Source organism: Callithrix jacchus, chromosome 9 (assembly GCF_049354715.1).
Source record: "Callithrix jacchus isolate 240 chromosome 9, calJac240_pri, whole genome shotgun sequence".
NCBI classification, from domain to species: Eukaryota; Metazoa; Chordata; class Mammalia; order Primates; family Cebidae; genus Callithrix; species Callithrix jacchus.
In genome coordinates, this window is record NC_133510.1 from 96,042,231 (window position 1) to 96,065,194 (window position 22,964).

At 42.6% G+C, this 22,964-nt stretch overlaps 2 long non-coding RNA genes across 2 annotated transcripts; both read left to right on the forward strand.

The window, feature by feature from the left end:
• Positions 1–1,137: 1,137 nt before the first annotated feature.
• LOC144577644 (uncharacterized) lies at positions 1,138–10,380 on the forward strand. Its single transcript, XR_013521982.1, has 2 exons — positions 1,138–2,054; positions 7,703–10,380. It is a non-coding gene; the product is annotated as an uncharacterized LOC144577644 (long non-coding RNA).
• Positions 10,381–15,546: 5,166 nt separating this feature from the next.
• Positions 15,547–22,964, forward strand: LOC118144296 (uncharacterized). The gene is made up of 5 exons (XR_008473907.2): positions 15,547–16,146; positions 18,330–18,389; positions 18,867–19,203; positions 21,168–21,646; positions 22,142–22,964. It is a non-coding gene; the product is annotated as an uncharacterized LOC118144296 (long non-coding RNA).

Consider the following 22,964-nt stretch of genomic DNA (forward strand, 5'->3'; position numbering starts at 1 on the left):
CTACCAAAAGAATGAAAACAAAAACAAATAAAAATAAAATTTGAACTATCAAAATGCAGGTCACTGAACATGGAGTTGGAAGAGAAACGCACAATCCATGCTCAAGAGCAGATACCAGCTACCTCCAGCATGCCATGGAGATGAACCAGCATGGTGATGTGGTGATGAGAAGGCATCATAGAGGCTGGGCGTGGTGCCTCATGCCTGTAATCCCAGCACTCTGGGAGGCCAAGGCAGGTAGATCACTTGAGGTCAGGGGTTTGAGACCAGCCTGGCCAACATGGTGAAACTTTGTCTCTACTAAAAATACAAAATTTAGCCAGGCGTGGTGGCACATGTTTGCTGTACCAGCTACTCCGGAGGCTGAGGCAGAAGAATCACATGAACCCTGGAGGCAGAGGTTGCAGTAAGCCAAGATCACACCACTGAACTCCAGCCTGGGCGACAGAGAGATCTGTCTCCAAAAAAATACAAAAAAGGCCAGGTGCAGTGGCTCATGCCTGTCTCCCAGCACTTTGGGAGGTCGAGGCAGGTGGATCACAAGGTCAGGCGTTTGAGACCAGCCTGAACAACATGGCGAAACTTTGTCTCTACTAAAAATACAAAAATTAGCCTAGTGTGGTGGCTCGCGCCTGTAATCCCAGCTACTCAGGAGGCTGAGGTGGGAGAATCGCTTGAACCCGAAAGGCAGAGGTTGTAGTGAGCTGAGATTGTGCCACTACTCTCCAGTCTGGGTGAGACTCCATCTCAAAAAAAAAAAAAATTAACTGGGTATGGTGGCGTATGCCTGTAATCCTAGCTACTTGGGAGACTAAGGCAGGAGAGTTGCTTGAACCCAGGAGGAGGAGGTTGCAGTGAGCTGAGACCACACTATTGCACTCCAGCCTGGGCAATATCGCCCTGCTGAGATTCTGTCCCATACATACCCCAACTGAAAGCTCTACGGTCTATCCCGAACCCCTCCTGGTGCCTGTTCCGTGCTCCGGGTACAGGCAGAGGTGCTCAGCGCCGCCCCGCTGCCTCCCTAAACACCCCAGGCTGCGGGGAGCACCTCTCCTCCTGCTCACACCTCGGCCTGACTGCAGGACGCCCCCAGCTGGGTCCGGACGCCTTCCCTCCACATCGGCAGCGCTCCCTGTGGCGCCTGCGCCTGCTCCCGGAGCCCTGGCGCCCACCCTGCTCTTCACCTGATGTAGGGGACGAAGGGGTTGACGTGCCCGGAGAGCAAGGCCACCATATAGGAGATGATGAAGGCGGCTGACAACCAGGTCACCAAGAGGAAGGGGAGGAAAGCCATTCCCCTGAGGAAGCACAGCATCGTGCCGTCGCCTCTGCGGAGAGAGCGCTTTTCTCAGCGGGGCGGGGCACCGGGTCGCTCCAGGTTGCTCCGGGCTGCCTGTGGGCGGCGGCCGGGCACACTGGCGGCGGGACAGGAAGGCTCCGCGACGAGCGGGGCAGGCCCAGCCTGGGAGTGGGGGGAAGCGCGAAGAGCAGAGCGAGGCGGCGGGCGGCGAGGCGGCCGGGCCAGGGTGAGTGGGGCGCCGGAGGCCCGGGCTTGTTGCGAAAGAGTGAAGTCACAAAGCTGCCCGGCAGGGTCGGAGGCGCGCAGCCACCTCCCTGGGGACGCGACGCCAGAGCCGCCGGAGGGTACGCTGGGGTCGGGTTCCTTCAGCTTTTTTTTTTTTTTCTTTTTTTTTTTGAGACGGAGTTTCGCTCTTGTTACCCAGGCTGGAGTGCAATGGCGCGATCTCGGCTCACCGCAACCTCCGCCTCCTGGGTTCGGGCAATTCTCCTGCCTCAGCCTCCCGAGGAGCTGGGATTACAGGCACGCGCCACCATGCCCAGCTAATTTTTTGTATTTTTAGTAGAGACGGGGTTTCACCATGTTGACCAAGACGGTCTCGATCTCTTGACCTTGTGATCCACCTGCCTCGGCCTCCCAAACTGCTGGGATTACAGGTGCGCGCCACCGCGCCCGGCCAAGATTGTGAAGTCTCATATTTACAGAGGATTTAATAGTCCAACCCTATGAGCAGGGTAATGCCAAATAAGGGGTAAGAATTTTCTTTCTTTTTTTTTCTTTTTTTTTTACCTCAACTGATCTGCCCGCCTTGGCCAGTTTTTTTTTTTCTTTTTTCTTTTTTTTTTTTTTTTTTTGGAAGGACATTTAGCTCTGTTTGTAAAGCTTGGCTTTTTGTTGAAAGCCAGGGTCTCAAAAAATTTGTTTTATTTATTTATTTATTTATTTATTTATTTATTTATTTTTAAGAAAGAGAAAGAAAAAGAGGGAAAAAGAAAAAAAAGAGGGAAAAAGAGAAAAAGAGGGGGAAAAATCCATGAAAGGAGCTGAAGTGTTTGATTTCTGAGGTTCCAGCTTAAGAGGATGGGAGAGTAATGGTGCCATTGATGGAGGCACAGAAGTCAAAACAGGAAGATGATTAAGGCACAAAAGATGATGAGGGTACAGCACAGTGGCTCATGCCTATAATCCTAACACTTTGAAAGGCCGAGGCGGGCAGGTCGCTTGTGGTCAGCAGTTCAAGACCAGCATAGCCAACATGATGAAACCCTGTTTCTACTAAAAATATAAAAATTAGTTGGATGTGGTTGTGTGTGCCTGTAATCCCAGCTACTTGGGAGGCTGAGGCGGAGAGTCACTGGAACCTAGGAGGCAGGGGCTGCAGTGAGCCGAGATCACACCACTGCACTCCAGCCTGGGCAACAAAGCAAGATTCTGACTAAAAAAAAAAAAAGTATGGTGAGATGTTTGCTTTAGACCCCAACTGTGTTGGCTGGTCTTCATTTGCTCGCAGATTATTTCCCATACCCTCTGCTGACCACGTGGATGGTTTTACCCAGACTGTCCTAAACTCTGGTTTCTACAAATGGGAGACACCAGGAAGAGATCAAAGGGGTGTTTCTCTCCCACCTAGCTGCATCCCTTCTCACAGCACTGTGTCACTCCTCTACAGTAGGGCCTGTCAGTCAGTTTCCCTCCCACTCCAGTTCTCACCATTCTCAGATAACACCAGTTCCTTGAAGACATCAGATATCTCACTGCCTTCTAGAATTTTTTTTTTTTTGAGATGGAGTCTCGCTGTGTCCCTCAGGCTGGAGTGCAGTGGTGCAATTTTGGCTCACTGCAACCTGTGCCTTCTGGGTTCAAGCAATTCTCATGACTCAGCCTCCTCAGTAGCTGGTACTACAGGCACCCACCACCACATCCAGCCAATTTAGGAATTTTCTTGAAGACACTATAATTACTATGAAATAAAATGTAGAAGTAGAGCAGAGGGCAGAGGTCTAGTCTACGTGAACTGAATCACCACCTAGAAAGGGTGGGTAGACTGCAACCCAGAAAAGGGAGTTATCAAAGATCTTCCAGAAAAATCAGAAATGTATTCTATTCTGGACAACTAAGTAAGACAACATTTCAAGAAAGGGTTATTGAAGACATTATCCAATATTGCAGGAGGGCCAAGGAGAAGATGACCAAAATACACTATAAGACTTGTTGCCGGGCACAGTGGCTCACACCTATAATCCCAGCACTTTGGGAGGCCGAGATGGGTGGATCACAAAGTCAAGAGATCGAGACCGTCTTGGTCAACATGGTGAAACCCCGTCTCTACTAAAAATACAAAAATTAGCTGGGCATGGTGGCGCATGCCTGTAGTCCCAGCTACTCGGGAGGCTGAGGCAGGAGAATTGCTTGAACCCATGAGACGGAGTTTGCAGTGAGCCGAGATCACGACATTGCACTCCAGCAACTAGGTAAAAAGAGCAAAATTCCGTCTCAGAAAAAAAAAAAAAAAAAGACTTGTTATTTGGGATTATGATATCCATGGCATTTCATTATTTCGGAGATTAGTTTTAATAGAAGCAGAGGTAGACAGCAGGTTGTTGATGGTTAACCAAATTTAAGTAGTGGGCAAAGGGCCAGCCAGGAACGGTGGCTCACACCTGTAATCCCAGCACTTTGGGAGCCCAAGGTGGGGAGATCACGAGGTCAGGAGATTGAGACCATCCTGGCTAACATGATGAAACCCTGTTTCTACTAATTAACCAGGCATGGTGGCATGCACCTGTAGTCCCAGCTACTCGGGAGGCTGAGGCAGGAGAATTGCTTGAACCTGAGAGGTGGAGTTTGCAGTGAGCTGAGATCTTGCCATTGCACTCCAGCCTGGGTGACAGAGCAAGACTCTGTCTCAAAAAAAAAAAAAAAGAAGTGCAAAAGGGTTTGAAGAGACTTTTCAGCAAATAAGACATGCAAATGTCATGCATATATAGTGGCACGGTTCACCTATAATGGGTTTATTTTACTTATTTTGAGACAGGGTTTCACTCTGTTGCCCAGGCTTGATTACAATCTAATGTCACAATCATGGCTCACTGCACCCTTGATCTGCTAGGTTTAAGCGATCCTCCCACCTCAGCCTCCCAAGTAGCTGGGACTACAGGTGTGTGCCTGGCTAATTAAAAAAAAATTTTTTTTTGCCGGGCGTGGTGGCTCACGCCTGTAATCCCAGCACTTTGGGAGGCAGAGGTGGGTGGATCTCTTGAGGTCAGGAGTTCAAGACCAGCCTGGTCAACATGGTGAAACCCCATTTTTTTTTAAAATTTTTTTCTTGTAAAAATGGGTCTATGTTGCCCAAGCTAGTCTGGAACTTCTGAGGTCAAGTGACTCTCTCTCCTTGGCCTCCCAAAGTGCTGGGGTTAGGGATTATAGGTATGAGTTACTTATACCTGCAGCATATTAATTATAATCTCAATAAAGTTAAATAGAGAATTTTCAAGAAAATTGAGAAAAAGAATTAAGGTAGTAAATAGAAACGGAAACATTACACGATTGCTCAGCAGACAATGAGGCTTTGACCCATGATTTTTTGTTTATTTAACTTTGAGAGAAATTTGTCTTGATATAAAAGCATGTTTCTAGAGGAGAATTTTCAAAATGAATTAGTGGTGAATCTGCATATTTTGTGACATGAAAATAAATCCAAGAAGAGTAACTTTACTTTTAATCTAGGTCAATACGAAGTGAGATGTGAAAATGGTGAAACCACTTCTGCCTTATCTCAATTGAAGCTGTAATGTTGTTGCTTTAAACTAAGAATCCAGAGAATATACAGGTCTTAGAAGGGAATAGGACTGTCCACACTGGAAGGGACTTATAATATAGCTTTTATAATCTTTCTGTTTCACGTGTACCTCACAGCGGAGCAACTGAGATAAACCCGCCGCTAGTTCAAGCTTGACCACAGAAGAAACGACAACAGAAAATATTTTCCTTTTTCATGAGCTTCTCTCCATTCACACTAACCTAATAATTATTCATCCTTTCTTTTGGTATAATCTAGAGGTTCTTGCCACAGTCATTTCTTCATTCTTTTAGCCTAAAATGTCAGAAGCACCAGTTATTTCTCTTTCACTGTGACATTTACACTTTAGATAAATTAACTCTGGAATTTCTCATTAGTTGGCATCACATGGACCTCCTCAGCCTCCCAAGTAACTAGAAATAAAAGTCTGTACCACCATACCTGGCTAATTTAATTTTAATTTTTATTTTTTTAAGGCAGAGTCTCATAATTGTCACCCAGGCTGGAGTGCAATGGCGCAATCTCGGCTCACTGCAACCTCCACCTCCTGTGTTCAAGCTATTCTCCTGCCTCAGCCTCCCAAGTAGCTGGGATTACAGGCATGCACCACCACCTGGCCAATTTTTATATTTTTAGAGATGGGGTTTCACCATGTTGGTCAGGATAGTCTCGAACTCCTGACCTCAGATGATCTGCCTGCCTAGGCCTCCCAAAGTGCTGGGATTACAGGTGTGAGCCACCGCACCTGGCTAATTTTTTTTTTTTTTTTCTTTTCGTAAAGATGAGACTCATGACATTGCCCAGGCTAGTCTTAAACTCCTGGGCTCAAGGGATCCTCCAACCTCGGCCTCCCAAAGAACTGGGATTACAGGCATGAGCCACAGCAGCTGGTGAGAATATATTCTTTTTAAGCAAACCTGAAACTTTACAAAAATTGACAATGTACTAGGCAACAAAGGAAGGGTGAATGAATTCCAAGGTGTTTTAACTTTTTTTTTTTTTTTTTTTTTTTTTTTTTTGAGACATAGTTTCGCTCTTGTTACCCAGGCTGGAGTGCAATGGCGCGATCTCGGCTCACCGCAACTTCCGCCTCCTGGGTTCAGGCAATTCTCTTGCCTCAGCCTCCTGAGTAGCTGGGATTACAGGCACGCGCCACCATGCCCAGCTAATTTTTTGTATTTTCAGTAGAGACGGGGTTTCACCATTGACCAGGATGGTCTCAATCTCTTGACCTCGTGATCCACACGCCTTGGCCTCCCAAAGTGCTGAGATTACAGGCGTGATCCACCGCCTGGGCCTAGGTGTTTTAATATTATTCAAGCTGTGATCTCTTATTATTTGTAGATTAAAGAATCTATTCACTGATTTAAACACAAAGGGATTAAGTTGGCTTACCCATAGCCCTCAGGAGTTCTGAACAAAGAGACTTTACCTGTAACAGTATTCTAGAAAGAACACTAGGTTCAATTTGTAAGATCAGGTCCTAAAATTTCACTGAACTAGGCCGTCAAGGGAGCTACTGACTCTGCTGGGATTAGAAAAAGCAGGATCAGGATGCTTTCCACAAAGGCGGGAAGGCACTTCCACCTGCATCACATCTGCCTGGACTCACTCCCTCTGTCCACGTAGCTTACTTCTAGGTTAAAATCTTCTGTGAATTCGCTTGATAAGGAGAATGTCAATCACACCTGGAACCCTAGCTTCAAGGATATGCCAATAATCAATTGTTGCCTCTCAGTTCCAAATTCACTCCCTCAGAACAAATGTTTCCCTTTGGAAAACATTTATTAAAAAAACATAACAGTGAGGGAGTGTAATTAATTAATGGATTACTTCTTTTGAAGCATTTCTTTGGCAGTGAGTGTGATGTGAAGCTTTGCCAGTAGAGGGCGATGAAGGAACGTTGCAGGAAGAAGGGGGCAACGCCTCCACCCCTACCCGCGCCACCAGCCTCTTCCAGATTTTCTCTCCCTCCCATCCACCGTCCTTTTTAAAATATTTATTTATTTATTTTGCATATTTTTTTCTACTGCTCCTGTGTCCTTGTGGAGCAGGGCTATCCCATAGTGTGCCCAGAGTAGCTTTTTTGTTGTTGTATTTTTTTGAGACCAGGTCTCATTGTGTTGGCCAGACTGATCTCAAACTCCTGTGCTCAAGCGACCCTCCACCTTGGCATCCCAAAGTGCGCTGGGATTACAGGCATGAGGCACTGTGCCTGGGATTTTTTTTTTTTTTTTTTAACAGAGTCTCACTCTGTCACCCAGGATGGAGAGCAGTGGTATAGTCAGAGCTCACTGCAGCCTCGAACTCCTGGGTTCAGGAAACTCTCCTGCCTCAGCCTCCCGAGTACCGAGTAGCTGGGACTACAGGTGTGGTCCACCATGTCCGGCTAATTTCTTTCTTTTTTAAAAAAGTTTCATAGAGATGGGCATCTCTCTATGTTGCCCAGGCCAGTCTTGAACTCCTGACCTCAAGCAATCCTCCTGACTGGGTGTCCCAAGATGCTGGTACTATTGAAGTGAGCCACTGGGCCAGCCTCCTTTCCCCAATTTCATTGTTTGGTTTTTGTGTTTTCTTCCTCCTGCCACATGGTGGGTTAGGGAACCAGTATATGAGGACATCAGCGGTGCTCTGCAGCAGCTAAGCTCACCCAGAGATCACAGTCTCTCAGAACCTTGCCACCCTGGCACCCTGGTGACTTCCTTGCCTTGGTCTTCCTGATGGGTACATTGTGTGCCCAGGCCTGACACCCACTGCAGTGCCCCAGCTCCCACTGTGCACATGCATTCCGTGCCAGTTTTGATGGGATGCAATAAAATTAGTAATTAGAGGGACAATTATACTTTGGAAAACATTTATTAAAAAACCATAACATTGAAAAAATTGAGCTAAATATTAAATTTGAAGAATGAGTTCTAGAGCAACAGAGCAAACAGACTAAGGGGAAAAAATTACAAAGATAGAGGCACAAATCAATTAATAGAAAACCACAGAAAATAGAAAGGATGACCCAAGGGGAAACTGGGATTTTTGTTTAGTGTTTTTGGTTTTTGGGGTTTTTTTTTTTTGAGATGGAGTCCCAGTGTGTCTCCCAGGCTGGAGTGCAGTGGTGCAATCTCGTCTTACTGCAACCTCTGCCTCCCAGGTTCAAGTGATTCTCCCACCTCCTGAGTAGCTGGGACTATAGGCACATGCCACCATGCCCAGCTACTTTTTTGTATTTTCAGTAGAGACAGGGTTTTGCCATGTTGGTCTTGAGCTCCTGGCCTCAAATGATCTGCCCACCTTGGCCTCCCAAAGTGTTGGGATTATAAATGGGAGCCACCTTGCCCAGTGGAAGCTGGTTTTTTGAAAAGATTACTTAGGCGGGGCACAATGGCTTTTGCCTGTAATCCCAGCACTTTGCGAGGCTGAGATGGGTGGACTGCCTGAGCTCACGTGTTTGAGACCAGCCTGGACAACATGGCAAAACTCCATCTCTACAAAAAATACAAAAATTACCCTGGCATGGTGATGCAGGCCTGTAATCCCAGCTACTTCGGGGGCTGAGGTGGGAGGATCTCTTGAGCCCAGGAAGTTGAGGCTGCAGTGAGCCAAGATGGTACCACCGCACTCCAATCAGGGTGACAGAGAGAGACCCTGTCTCTAAAAAAAGAAAATGATTATTTAGGCAAAGGGAGGAAAGATACAAAGAAGTAGTACACAAAATGAAGCAAACAAAAAGAAATAGTAGACAATGACTCTGACAAGCAGAGTCAATAATAATAGAAATAACAGGTTTTAAAACCGAGTTGACATTAGTATAATCCCCCATATAAAAATGATCTCAAACTGGAAAGTTTTCCAAATGAGTTCTACCTCAAAACATAGGGTTATTCTCTTTTTATTATTATTATTATTATTTTGAAATGGAGTTTCGCTAGTTACCCAGACTGGAATGCAATGGCACGATCTCGGCTCACAGCAACCTCTGCCTTCTGGGTTCAAGCAATTCTCCTGCCTCAGCCTCCCAAGTAGCTGGGACTTCAGGCACGCACCACCATGGCCAGCTAATTTTTGTATTTTTAGTAGAGACAGGGTTTCACCTCATTGACCAGGATGGTCTCAATCTCTTGACCTTGTGATCCACCCACCTCGGCCTCCCAAAGTGCTGGGATTATAGGCGTGAGCCACTGCGCCTGGCCTAATTTTTTTTTTTTAAAGATGGGGTTTCACCATATTGGTCAGGCTGGTCTTGAACTCCCAACCTCAGGTGATCCGCCCACCTTGGCCTCCAAAATGCTTGGATTACAGGCATGAGCCACCACGCCCAGCCAGGGTTATTCTCTATAATATTCTACCATCCTTTAATAATATGTTGTGATTAAATTCATCAAAACTTTATACAACTCTGTGATTGGTACTTTTTTTTTGAGACAGACTCTCCTTCTGTTGCCCAGGCTGGAGTGCAGTGGTGCAATCTCGGCTCACTGCAACCTCTGCTTCCCAGGCTCAAACAATTCTTGTGCCTCAGTCTCCCAAGTAGCTGGCATTACAGGCATACAGCATCACACCTGGCTAAGTTTTGTATTTTTAGTAGAGATGTAGTTTCGCCATGTTGGCTAGGCTGGTTTCGAACTTCTGGGCTCAAGAGATCCACCCACCCCAGCCTCCCAAAGTGCTGGTATTACAGCTGTGAGCCATCTCATCCAATGCTTCGTACTTTTATCACTGCAAAATAGGGAATATCTTGACCACAGATATTCACCTTGGATTAAAACATTCTGAGAATTCAGGATGTTTGTGCAAATAAGATTTCTAACACAATTTTATGGCGGTATAATTTATATATGGTAAAATTTACCTCTTTAGCTATTCAGTTTATGAATTTTGAGAAATACAATCACCACTACAGTGAAGAGGCAGAACATTGCCATCACCCCAGAAAGCCTCCTAGTGACCCTTTGGAGTCAGTCCCCTCCCCTCAGTCCAAGCTCCCAGTGACTACTGGTCTGATTTCCATCCTTGCACTTCTCCCTTTTCCAGAGTGTCATCTGAGTGCAACCGCACAGAATTCCCCATAGTGTTTTGCATCTGGCTTCTTCTCCTTGGCATGTGCTTTTGAGATTCATCCTTTGCTGTTGTATTATCAGTGTTTTTTTTTTTTTTTCTGAGTAGTAGTTTATTGTTTGGATATACCACAGTGTGTTTATTAGTTTACCACCAGTAGATGAACATTTGTATTGTTTGCTGTTTCTGGCTGTTAGAAATAAAGTTAATATAAACATCAAAAAAAAAAGGAAGTTCGAAAGTTGCTGGTTTTCAGTAGACAGGGACAGAAGCTCAGGACTGCTCTGCTCTTGGCTTGCAAAGGTGGGGGTGGTTTGTAGAAGGCAGCAACTGTAGGAGTCATAACAACTCCACCAAGATCAAGGAAGCTGGTATAGAACAGGCAGGTCATAAGTGACAATCTCTGGTCCCAAAACACCCTGGAAAAGACCGGGAGCCATTTCAGGATTGGGAAACAAAGAGAAAAAGTGGAGCAAAAAAAAAATTCCTCAGGTTTCATTTTGTTTGTTGCCTAGGCTGGAGTGCAATGTTGTGATCTCGGCTCACTGCAACCTCCACCTCCCGGGTTCAAGTGATTCTTCTGTCTCAGTCTCCTGAGTAGCTAGTACTACAGGTGCTATCTCAAGCCATCAAGAAAGATTCAGAAAAGCTCCAAGTATTAATAGATGGGGGCTAATGCAAAATAATACTTTTTGTCTTAATTATTAATATCTTGATCCCTCTCTCAGCTCTTAGGTTGATGTCACCTGGAAGGTAATACTTACTACATTGCATTTCTGTAAATGGTGGCCTTTTTTGTACGGATGTTGGACATCAGGGAATAGTCTTAAATTAACTTTGCATTTCATCAGATTCTCTTATTATTTAATTTAATCTCATTTCTGTCATTTCAACTCAAGATTTATTGTTCTTGTCTTACATTCTAAAGAACTGAGGGCTGTCTTTGAACTGGATATGAAAAGTGTCACCTCAAACAGTCTGCCAATGTCTCATTGAAAGTTTAAAATAACAAATACAACGAAAATGCTCTCCACTGAGAAAACACCCCAGGAGGTCTCTGAATTGTTTAACTTACTTTTGAGTTTAAATTGCAATTGTTGTAGTAAATTAGCTAACATCTGCTTTCTGCTGACAGTGAAGGCTACCCTACTAGAAACCAAATACACTCTTTGCTTGAGTCATTTATTTACTATCCAGGACAACACTGGCTCACAGAAGTATTATATGAGCCACATTTTATTTTAAATGTTGTAGTAGTAACCACATTAAAAATAAGTGGGAACAGATAAAATTAACTTAATAATACATATTTAGCTCAGTACATCAAAAGTATTATCATTTCAATACATAATCAATATAAAAAGTATTATTATTTTGAGACAGGGTCTTGCTCTGTCACCCAGTCTAGAGTGCAGTGAAGCTCCCTGCAACCTCAACCTCCTGGGCTCAAGTGGTCCTTTCACCTCAGCCTCCTGAGTAGCTGGGGCCACAGGTGCACACCACCGTGCCTGGCTAATTGTTTTATTTGTGGAGACGTGGTATCCCTATGTTGCCCAGGCTGGTCTCTAACTCCTGAGCTCTAGTGATGCTCCTGCCTCAGCCTCCCAAAGTGCTGGGATCACAGGTGTGAGCCACCATGCCCAGCCAATACAAAAATTATTAATGAGATATTTTATATTCTTTTGTCTTCATACTAAGTCTTCAAAAGTCTATGGGTATTATAAACTTACAGCACATCTCAATTTGGACCTGTTACTGAAGATTAAGCTACCCCGATATGCTACTTTAGCAAAAGGATTATTTTGAGCTGAAGGCAATTATAAATTAACAGGCACAGAAAGAGTTCTCTGTCCTCTCCTTATCTGCCTAAAATCAGAGCATCAACTTCCCTTGTGGCAGGTCCCCTCTCCAACCATCACCTGCCAAGAAGGGAAGAATGACTATTATCACTGGAGATGAGGATTCAACACTGAGAAGAGTTCGCATAAACAGAACTTACTAAAATAACCCTTAACTTCCATTGGTTCTCCCATTGTTTTCTAGTCACTTCCCTGCGATTAGCATCCCTTGAAGCCCACTCTTTTCTCTTTGTTAAAATGGTATATAAGCCCTCAAGTCGAACTGCTTCTTTGGGTTTCACTTCTTTTAGGTGAACTCCCATGCACATAACTATTAATAAAAATTGCGTGCCTTTTTTATTAATCTGTCTTTTGTTAGTTTATTTAACTTAAGAAGATAGAGGAAAAGTTTTTCCTCCCCATCACTATATTACAAGTGCTTAGTAGCCACATAAAGCTAGTGGCTTTCTATTAGACAATGCAGGTCTAGGAGAATGATATGTAGCATAAATCATTCCAATCTACACTTAATTTTTTTAAGCAAAACCTATTTTTGTCAGTACTTTTTCTGAGGTTGCAAAAAATCAACATAAAAGTGTTACATTTTAGCAACTATGAGCAATTAATAACTTAATGGAGTCTGCAATACTTCAGTTTTATATTCTTGAAGGTTTCAGACAACGAGAAAAAGACCAATCCTTTCCCAAATTTCTTCATACTTTGGTCCTAAAAAAGCTATTATTAATAGTTTTCTGAAGTGAAAAAAGGTAGATCTCAATTAAAAAATTATATGTGGTTTTTAAAACAAATGCATACAAAACAAGACTGAATCAAAAAGCCAGGCACAGAGGCTCACGCCTATAATCCCAGCACTTTGGGAAGCCAAGACAGGTAGAACACAAGGTCAGGAGTTTGAGACCAGCTGGGCCAATAAGATTAAAACCCCATCTTTACTAAAAATACAAAAATTAGCTGGGTGTGGTAGTGTGCACCTGTAATCCCAGTTATTTAGGAGGCTGAAGCAAGAGAATCGCTTGAACCTGGGAGGTAGAGGTTGCAGTGAGCTGAGATCGCACCATTGCACTCTAGTCTAGGCAACAGAGTGAGATGCCATCTCAAAAAAAATTATGTGTGGTTTAAAAAACCAATAAATACAAACCAAGGCTAAATCAAAGTAAGAATTAGCTTACTTTGAAATTCTGCAAAGAGCTTTGTATTTTGCTGGAATTTTCTATTTTGTAATCGGTGGTTTCTAGTAGTGCAGGGTAAGGAAACTCCAGAGCCCAACTAAAATAGCCACATGTCCTGAAATTAATTAAAAGTACAAATCTGTGTTATAAATAGTAAGATGCTCCATTCAATGGTTTTAATTATTTCACATCTTTGAAACAACAAATGGATTTGATTAAAGTATAATTTGATCTATTAAAATGTAATTAAAGGCATGTGTTCGAGTACTTCTATTATTTCTCCAAAAATATAAAGATGTGCCCTTTATCCCTTTGTATATTTTTTGGCTTCATTTAACATTTACACAAGTGTTCAATATCTAAAATCTAAAATTAGAATTAGATGTAAAATTTCCACGACTGTTATTTATTTTCCCCACCATCACATCAGACATGAAAGATGAACTGAGAATCTTCTTCCTACTTTTCTTTCATGCTCTGCTGTGCTCTGAATGAAGACTCATGCTGCGGCAGTTAAATGAAAATACGATCTTTTTTCCTTTGGCTTAACTTTACTCCCAGAGAATCTCTTTATTTATTTATTTGGTATAATTCCTGGTAGAGGAGAAGATAAAAACTCATAATTAACGGCTTAGTAGACTTTATGGTGATATCAATTAAATTTTTGATAAATGAATGATACTCTGAGTAAATGAATGAATAAGGCTGTGACATAAAATGTAACAAATACCCAGGAACCTGGTATTAGAATCAATGCCTGGCTCTGAGTGTCATCCATAGTCCTTATGCAGTCTTCCACAGGTGATTACTCCATGATGACTATTCTCTAAAAGATTACATAAAAATAAATCTGCAGAAGGTTAGGGATGTTTGGGGCTGTTAGTGCAATTCCTCAAAGGAACTGAAGGTCTGATCAGATATGTACAACTCTGTACATCTTGCATCCTGCCACATCACAAAATCTCTTCTGTTTAGTTCAGCTATCACCCCAACAATTCACCTAAAAAGCTGGAACTGTCCAGAAAACAAGTTGTGGCCCTATTGAAATCTAAAGCCAAACACACTGTGGTTCTTCCAGCCTTTTGTGTGTTCTGATTCTATGTCAGGGCTTTAACTTACAGTTCACAGACTCCTACTCAGATTGTGGCTTTTTTTTTTTTTTTTTTTTTTTCATTTTTCTGCAAAGAGCTTTCAGTGGATTCTTGCAGGACCAAGAATCACTGCACAAAGCACACATGCACACTGCAAACTGAGAAGCAACGCTGTCATAATCAGTCAACTGAGAAGAACCCACTGATGCCTGACTGCCAAGGACCCTGCTAAGCTGCTTTCCATCAGAAGAACAGACAATCCTGGCTTGGCACATCACATTTTAGCAATGGGGTGTCCTTTGGACTGGTGGCTTCAGTTCAGTCCACACACAAGTGTAAACCACACTGGGCTTTATGGATCAGAATTTTTAACTGTAGAGAAAATATGCACAGAGGTAGTATATCAAATATTTGTGCCTGGGTCTTCACCACACCTACACAGAGATGGTAACTGAAGTTAAAAGCATTACTTTTTTTTCTTTTTTCAGACGGAATCTTTCTCTGTCACCCAGGCTGGAGTGCAACGGCACAATGTCAGCTCACTGTAATTTCTACCTCCTGAGTTCAAGCGATTTTTGGGCCTCAGCCTCCCAAGTAGCTGGGATTACAGGCACCAGCCACCACGCCTGGCTAGTTTTTGCATTTTTAGTAGAGACAGGGTTTTGCCATGTTGGCCAGGCTGGATCACTCTTGATCCCCAGTGATCCACCCGCCTTGGCCTCCCAAAGTGCTGGAATTACTGGTGTGAGCCATTGTACCTGGTAGAAAGAATAATCTTTTGATACAATGAACAAAAGTAGAACTTGACCATGAGATAATTGCCATGTCATACCATGGAAATAGCTACATGAGAGATGGCTGAGGATATTCATCTCTACAAATCATTTTCAAAGTTTATCTAGGTTATTAAACCAATAAAACATGGGGAAAAAAAACAGTGGTATGCATTCTTTCACACTTGATCTTAGCCATAAGGTGATGGTATGTATTCTTTATTCCAAATACTTATCAAGGTCACCTAATAAGTGCAATTTATCTCCCTGAGAAGTTTTCTGCTTCTGCCTTGTCCCGTGATAATGAGCTGTGGTGGCCCATGGTGGCTCATGCCTGTAATCCTAGCCCTCCTTAATGAACTAAAGGATGAAATCACATGATTTTCTCCTATATATGCAGAAAATAATGTTTAAATCAATGGTGAACTTTTGAAAAAGGTGTTTAGAAAACCAGGAATAGAGAAAACATTTTTTAAGCTGCCAAAAATCAGCAGCAAATTTAGTATTTCTTGGATAAATATTAGAAGCATTTCCTTTAAGGTTGAGAATAAGTCTAGGATGCCTGTTTTTGTTTTGTTTTGTCTCAAAAATTTTTTTTGAGACAGTCCTACTTTTGCCTGCCTAAAATATTTTGGGATTACAGGCATGAACCAGCATGCCTGACCTCTAGGAGGCCTTGCAAAAATTATCCTTACTTTCCATGTGATATTGGAAGTTTTGACCAATAAAATCAATGAGGAGAAACAAAAAAGCATAAAGATCAGAAGAAAGAGAATCAGGAGACTCAGCTGTCGTTATTTACAGATGATATAAATATTCACAGCAAACTCACAAGAGATTTGGCAGAATCTGTTAAGAATTGTGAATAGAGTTCAGCCGAGTTCTAGAGACTTCTCTGAGCTCTATTAACCTAGGAATTAACCTAATAAAAATGCACAGCCTCTCTGAAGAAATCTTTAACATTCTACAAAAGGTGTATTTTTCCAACTTTAATGTACCTACAGATTACCTGGGGATGTTTAAGAAGCAGATTCCGATTTGGTAGCTCTGGGGTGGAGCGGAGCCTGAGTTGACATTTCAAAGCCTCTCAGGTGATGCAGCAGGTACTATACAACCCTTTGAGTGGTCCTGAAGCACTTATAGAATACATGAAGGCTGGGAGGAGTGGCTTACACCTATAATTATAGCACTTTGGGAGGTCAAGGTGGGTGGATCCTGAGGTCGGGAGTTCAAGACCAGCCTGGCCAAGATGGTGAAACCCCAACTCTATTAAAAATACAAAAATTAGCTGGGTATGGTGGCAGGCACCTGTAATCCCAGCTATTTGGGAGGCCGAGGCAGAGAATTGCTTGAACCTGGGAGGCGGAGGTTGCAGTGAGCTGAGATCACACCACTGCACTCCAGCCAGAGCAAGACTCTGTCTCAAAAAAAAAAAAAAAAAGAATACATGCAGACAGAAGTCATGCTCATGTGGGGACTCTACCATTGTAAAGATTCTAATTACCTCCAAACTAGTCTATGATTTTTAATACTATTCTCACCAAAATCCCAGTAAAATTCGGGAATTTTTAAAAGTATAGAGTACTTACTTAATTTACATGAAAAAAGGTCAACTTTCAGAATAAAAAACATGGGGAAAACAGAGAATTTGGCTACCATATATTAAGACATGTAACAAAACTAAGGTAATTAAAAATACCACCAACAACTGGATAATGCCCAGGAACAGACAATAAAACAATGGAACAGAATACAGAAACAACCCAGAAATATACCACATGATCTTGATTTATGAAAGAAATGGCATCAAGGCTTTGTGGCTCATGTCCGTAACTCTTGCTTGAGGCTGGGAATTCAAGACCAACCTGTGCAATGTAGTGAGATTCCATCTCCCTCCCTCCCTCTCTCTCTCTCTCTCTCTCTCTCTCTCTCTCTCTCTCACACACACACACACACACACACACACACACAGAGCTAAAGACCTGCAGTTCTTATGCTTTTGGTAGGGACTGGTCTTGGGCTTCTGATTCAGAGGCATGAAGCAGAAGTGAAAGAAACTCTTTCAAGCCAGTCGGCTTCCTGCATCAGCTCATGGGATCCACTGATTACCTCCTTCAATTACTCACTTTTGGCCTTGCCATTTATGGAAATTCCTCTGAGATTCTCATAACAGGTGAGATTCTCGCCTGTTGTCTCAGTATATGCTATCCTGAGTTGAGTTTTATGATTTTTCTTTTGGTCTTCATTAATATTTTATTGCAAACTTGGAAAAAGGCACGCACATGAGGAACTGCTAATCTCCTCATGTTTAACTACACTCAACTTTTTGATTATTGAGGCCAACACATTAGTGGTTTTCTCTATGTTATTCACAAATTTCATTTTCATATCCTTGTTTTCATTCAAATTCATATTGACTATTTGATAGGTCAGAGTCATAGACAAAGCTCTCAGACAAATAATTAGAGCTTTCCTACAAAGCTGGCATAGACCCACTGATTGACACTTTGTGGGGACAAGGCACTTCCTGATTCTTTCCCTTTGTATCCCAACTCTCTATAGCTTAGGGATAGAGAATAGTACCCCTACTCACTATAGCTTAGACACCTGACCTCCCCATGTGTCTAGGAATAATACTCAGAATTTGAAGGTCTCCAGACCAAAAATCCAGAACTCAGCACAGAATAGTGATTGCTTCTTGTACAGTGCTGACCCTTGTTCAAGGGCTAACAGCTGAGCTTCTGCTATGTGGCCCTTTCTTTTTCCTTTTCTTTCTTTCTTTTGACAGGGTCTCATTCTGTGGCCCACGCTGGAATGCTGTGGCATCATCACAGCTCACTGCACCTTCGACCTCCCCAGCTCAAGCGATCCTCCTGCCTCAGCATCCCGACTAGCTGGGACCACAGTGGGGTGCTACAACAACCAGCTAATGGTTTTGTTTGTTTGTTTGTTTGTTTAGTAGAGACAATGTTGCATTATGTTGCGTAGGCTGGTAGCTAGTCTTGAACTCCTGGCCTCAAGAGATCCTCCTGCCTAGGCCTCCCAAGATGCTAGGATTACAGGCATGAGTCACTACACCTGGCCAACCCTTTCTTAAATTACTGTCCAATGAACTGCTTTTTATTCCCATTATTCTCTCACTGGAGCACCTTCCATATTTTTTTGAAAACATGTTTAAACTTGGGATCTTTTCATCCATTTCCCAAATATCTCCATGAAGGGATTTCCCCCCATCCATACCCCAGTACTAAAATTACAAGCCTGTGACCTGTCTCTCTTTCTGTAGTGCCCACTTTTGCCTGCCGAGGACTATCATTTGCACCTGACTTGAGTACACTGCCCACTTGTAAGTGCGCCCACCATTCCCATTAGACACTTGCCAACCTCCCCCATCCTCTTTGCTTGTTTGAACCATTTACCTATTTGTTACCTGTCACAGTGCCTTTATTTTTTTTAATTTATTTTCATTTTAAATTGACAAATTATAATTGTATATATTTATGAAGTTGTTGTGGCTCAGAAAACAGTATCCCAAAGTGAAGGCCTCAGAGGTAGCCTCAGAAGCAAGTTCTCTCTGACCTTCTCCTGCCCTCCTGTCTCTGCCCCATCAATCTTCCCTGAGACTAGCCATAAAACTATAATCCCTCTTCCCCAAGGCAGGTTATAGAAACCAGAACTCCTGTTCCCCAAACCAGCCATAAAACCTAAAAATATTTCTCTAACCTCTCACCACTCCCCCACCTTCCTGTGTAAGACCTGGCCATAAAGAAATCTCTGACTTACATTGTTTGACAGTAGGTCATAAGACTCTCTTTCCATGAAGGGTTCTGGCTCATACCTGGAAGGGAGACAGCTGCACAGAGGCCAAGAAGAACCTTAACAGGCAAGCCTTGCTGAGATTCCCAACTTGGCCTATTTCCATTAGATTATACCTTTTCTGTCCAACCACAGTTCTACATGGCAGTCCATTCTTCAAGGAACCTAAGTATAAAAATGGATGTTTTCACCTGTATCTTTGGGTCTTCATTCTAAGGTATCCGTGTCATATAAAACTATGATTAAATAAATTTGTATGCTTTTCTCTGTTCTTTATTATAGGAGTGTCGGCTATAAGCCTCAGGATGGGGAGAAAAGAGATCACCTCCTTTCACCCCTACGAGGTACAAAGTGATGTTATGATTTTCTTTCCTTTTCTTTCTTTTCTTTTTCTTTTTTTTTTTTTTTTCTGACAGGTTCTGGCTCTGTCACCCAGGCTAGAGTACCGTGGCACAGTCTTGGCTCACTGCAACCTCTGTCTCCCATGCTCAAGCAATCCTCACACCTCAGCCTCCTGAGTAGCTGAGACTGCAGGCGCATGCCACCTCTAACCCCTAGGAACCACCATTCTACTCTCTGTTTCTATGAGTTCGGTTGTTTTAGATTTTAAATATAAATGAAAATATTAGTATTTCTCTTTCTCTGCCTGGCTTATTGCACTTTACATAATGTTCCCTAGTTTTTGTAATTTTGGTAGAGACAGGGATTTGCCATGTTGCCCAGGCTGATCTTGAATTCCTGGGCTCAAAGCTATCTACCTGCCTCAACCTCCCCAAGTTCCGGGATTATAGGCATGAGCCACCATGCCCAGCCCATGATGTTATGATTTACGAATACAATGCAGAGTGAGTAAATCATGCTAAATAACACATCCATCACCTCAAGTACTTATTTTGTGTGTGTGTGGTAAAGACATTGGAAATTTACTGTTAGCAATTTTGAAAAGTACTATATATGATTATTAACTACACTTACCACACTGTGAAATTTATCTCAAAACCAAAACAAAACACAACCTTCCTCCTCCTGTCTAACTGAGGCTTACTGGATGACCATCGTCTCCTCGTTCCCTCAACTGCAGCCTTTTGTAACCACCATGCTACTCTCTGTTTCTATGAGTTTGATTGTTTCAGATTTTAACTATAAGTGAAAACATACAGTATTTGTTTTTCTCTGCCTAGCTTATTGCACATTATATGATGTTCCCTAATCCCATCTCTGTTGTTGTAAATGACAGAATTTCTTTCTTTTTCAAGGCTTTTTCTTTCTTGATGGATACGTTATTTAGCTTAATTTAACAGTACCTTTAAAATGCCATGATCTGTTTACCGGTCTCGTCTTCCTCAGAATCTCGCCTTTCTTCAACACTACATCATCTCCCCAATACTCTTCCATTCACTATTGACCAAAATATTATAAGCAATTTTCTCAAATGCTTGCTGAAATCCAATATGTGATGTTGGTGACTCCCTCTGGTATGTAATCTACTAATCCTATCAAAAAAAGGAATGTTTAGCTTGGCATACTTGGTCTCAGTGAATCTAAAGTAGATACTACTGTTTACCATTCCTTCCTTTAAATGCTTTCATGTCAAATACTGTTCCATTTTCTGAAATGACTTTTACCTGTGTATGGAAATTTGAATGTCATTCTACAGTGAAATTCTGGGGAAAAAAAAAAGGAAAGAAGCCACTGATTTCTAGTCACAAATCTATAAACACTAAGGACATTTTACTATCTCATTTAGCAAAAACATTCTGAGGTAGCACAGTTTCAGGTTGGTTGATTCAACACCTCAATAATAGTATCAAAGACTCATATTCTGACTGGGCATGATGGCTCACGCCTATAATCCCAGAGCTTTGGGAGGCCTAGGTGGGTAGATCATTTGAGCCCAGGAGTTCGAGACCAGCCTGGGCAACATAGTGAAACCCTGTCTATACAAAAATACAAAATTTGGCACAGCATGGTGGCATGAACCTGTAGTCCTAGTTACTCAGGAGACTAAGGTGGGAGGATCACTAGGGCCTGGCAGGCAGAGGTTGCAGTGAGTGGAGATTGCGCCACTGTACTCCAGCATGGGCAATAGAGGGAGAACTTGTCTCCAAAGAAAAAAAAAGACCCAGATTTTTTCCATATCTTGCTCTGCTGCCATCACTGTGATGGCCTTATCCTTGACTGACTCTCTTCACGGAGGCAAGAGAGCCATGGCAGCAATGACCTGCTTTTCTATAGATCGTCATTTAGGAGCAAGGAAAAAATCTAGAAGCTCCCCTTACCTGATCTGCCATTATGTTTTATTTCACAGAACTGGATCACTCTCCTCCTCCAAACCAATCATTGACAAGCTGAGACAGATCGGAATTTAGACCTGAGACATACAGGGAAGAGACGGGTAATCCCTTGAAATTGGCTCTTTACCAACAGGAGAAAGGCTCTGGCTAGGAAACCCTACTGTCTGGTCCAGGCAGAAGGAATTACTCTCTAATTTGGAGGGTGGTAATATTTGAAGACAGTTACTGATGAAGACCCATTAAAATAACATGGACTTTTAATCTATTCAAAACAGTTTAAAACAGGACTGTGTCCAAAACAAAGGGGTAGATTAAGTTATCTCTAAAATTCCCCGCCGACTGTTTAATGCTGTGATTCTGTTCTCATTGTTTTCGCTGTGGAAACTGCTTGCAGTTTGGAAGACTGCATGTCAGCAATGTCTGTGCTGCCAGCAAAAGTGCACAGTTGCTGATCTGGGCACATTTGAGGAAAACTGAGTCACAGGGATTCTAGGTACTGTGAATCCATCATCTGAACAATTTTCTGAATGCCTTACATCTTAGACAGTGGTGGCTTCCCTGTAAATAAACAAACTGTAATGAGATGATTGACACATAACATGGGATTGGCCAAAGCAAAGCAGGTTTAACTAACTGGTTTTCCTCTGGCACATTGTTTCTTTTTATTTATTTTGGGCTGAAAGTAGATGATTGTGTTAAACAAAGCAACAAATTAAATGTGGATGTTGGTGTTGCGATGGAGGAAAACTTGCAGAAAAGTTGACCTGACATATTTAATCATGTGCAGAGACAGGACAGTGCTACCTGGAGAGCTATTCAAATAAAATACAACCTATATGTCTTCCACCTGAACAACCCAAGTTCTTGCAACGCTAACTAGGGAAGGTGCGGGGGAGGGTGGGAGGACTAGATAAAGTTATTTTTGTGGCAGTTAAGATTTGATTACTTGTAGATCCATAAATCATCAAGGTTCTCTTTTCTCCATCAGTGAGCATAGGGAGAAGGAGCTGCATGCAAGTGATACTGCAGAGACAGAATCAGAATCATCAGCACTTAGCAACTGGTTAGATTTTTGGAGCAAGTAAGAAGAGTTGAAGATGATGTTTAACTTTCTCATTGGGAAATTTTACTAACATTGCGCAATTACTGCATGACGGATACTATGCTAAGTGCATCGTATAATTATTATATCTCTTACGTCTCCTAGAAGTTCTATTAAGTACTATTGTTTTTGTTTTAGAGACAGGGTCTCACCCTGTCACTCAGGCTGTAGTGCAGTGGTGTAATCTCGGCTCACCACAGCCTCAGGCTCAAGCGATCCTCCTGCCTCAGCTCCCCAAGTAGCTGGGACCACAGGCATGTACCACCATGCCCAGCTAATGTTTATATTTTTTGTAGAGACAGGGTTTTGCCATGTTGCCCAGGCTGGTCTCGAACTCCTGAGCTTAGGCAATCTGCTCACCTCTGCCTCCCAAAGTGCTGGGACTACAGGCATGAGTCACCATGCCCAATCAGTAAGTACTATTGTTATTTCCATTGTATAACTAAGGAAACTGAGACTTTATGGGGTTAATTTAATAAATATCAAAGATGAGATTAAAATCTGGATCTCAATTCTTCATTCATCACTGCACTCTTTTCTTTCTGATGGGGAGGAGGAAAATGAGAAGTTTCCATTTAGAATTATTGAGTTTTTGTTGTTGTTTTTGTTTTTGAGACAGTTTTGCTCTTGATTGCCCAGGCTGGAGTACAGTGGTGTGATCTTGGCTCACTGTGCAACCTCTGCTTCCCGAGTTCAAGCAATTCTCCTG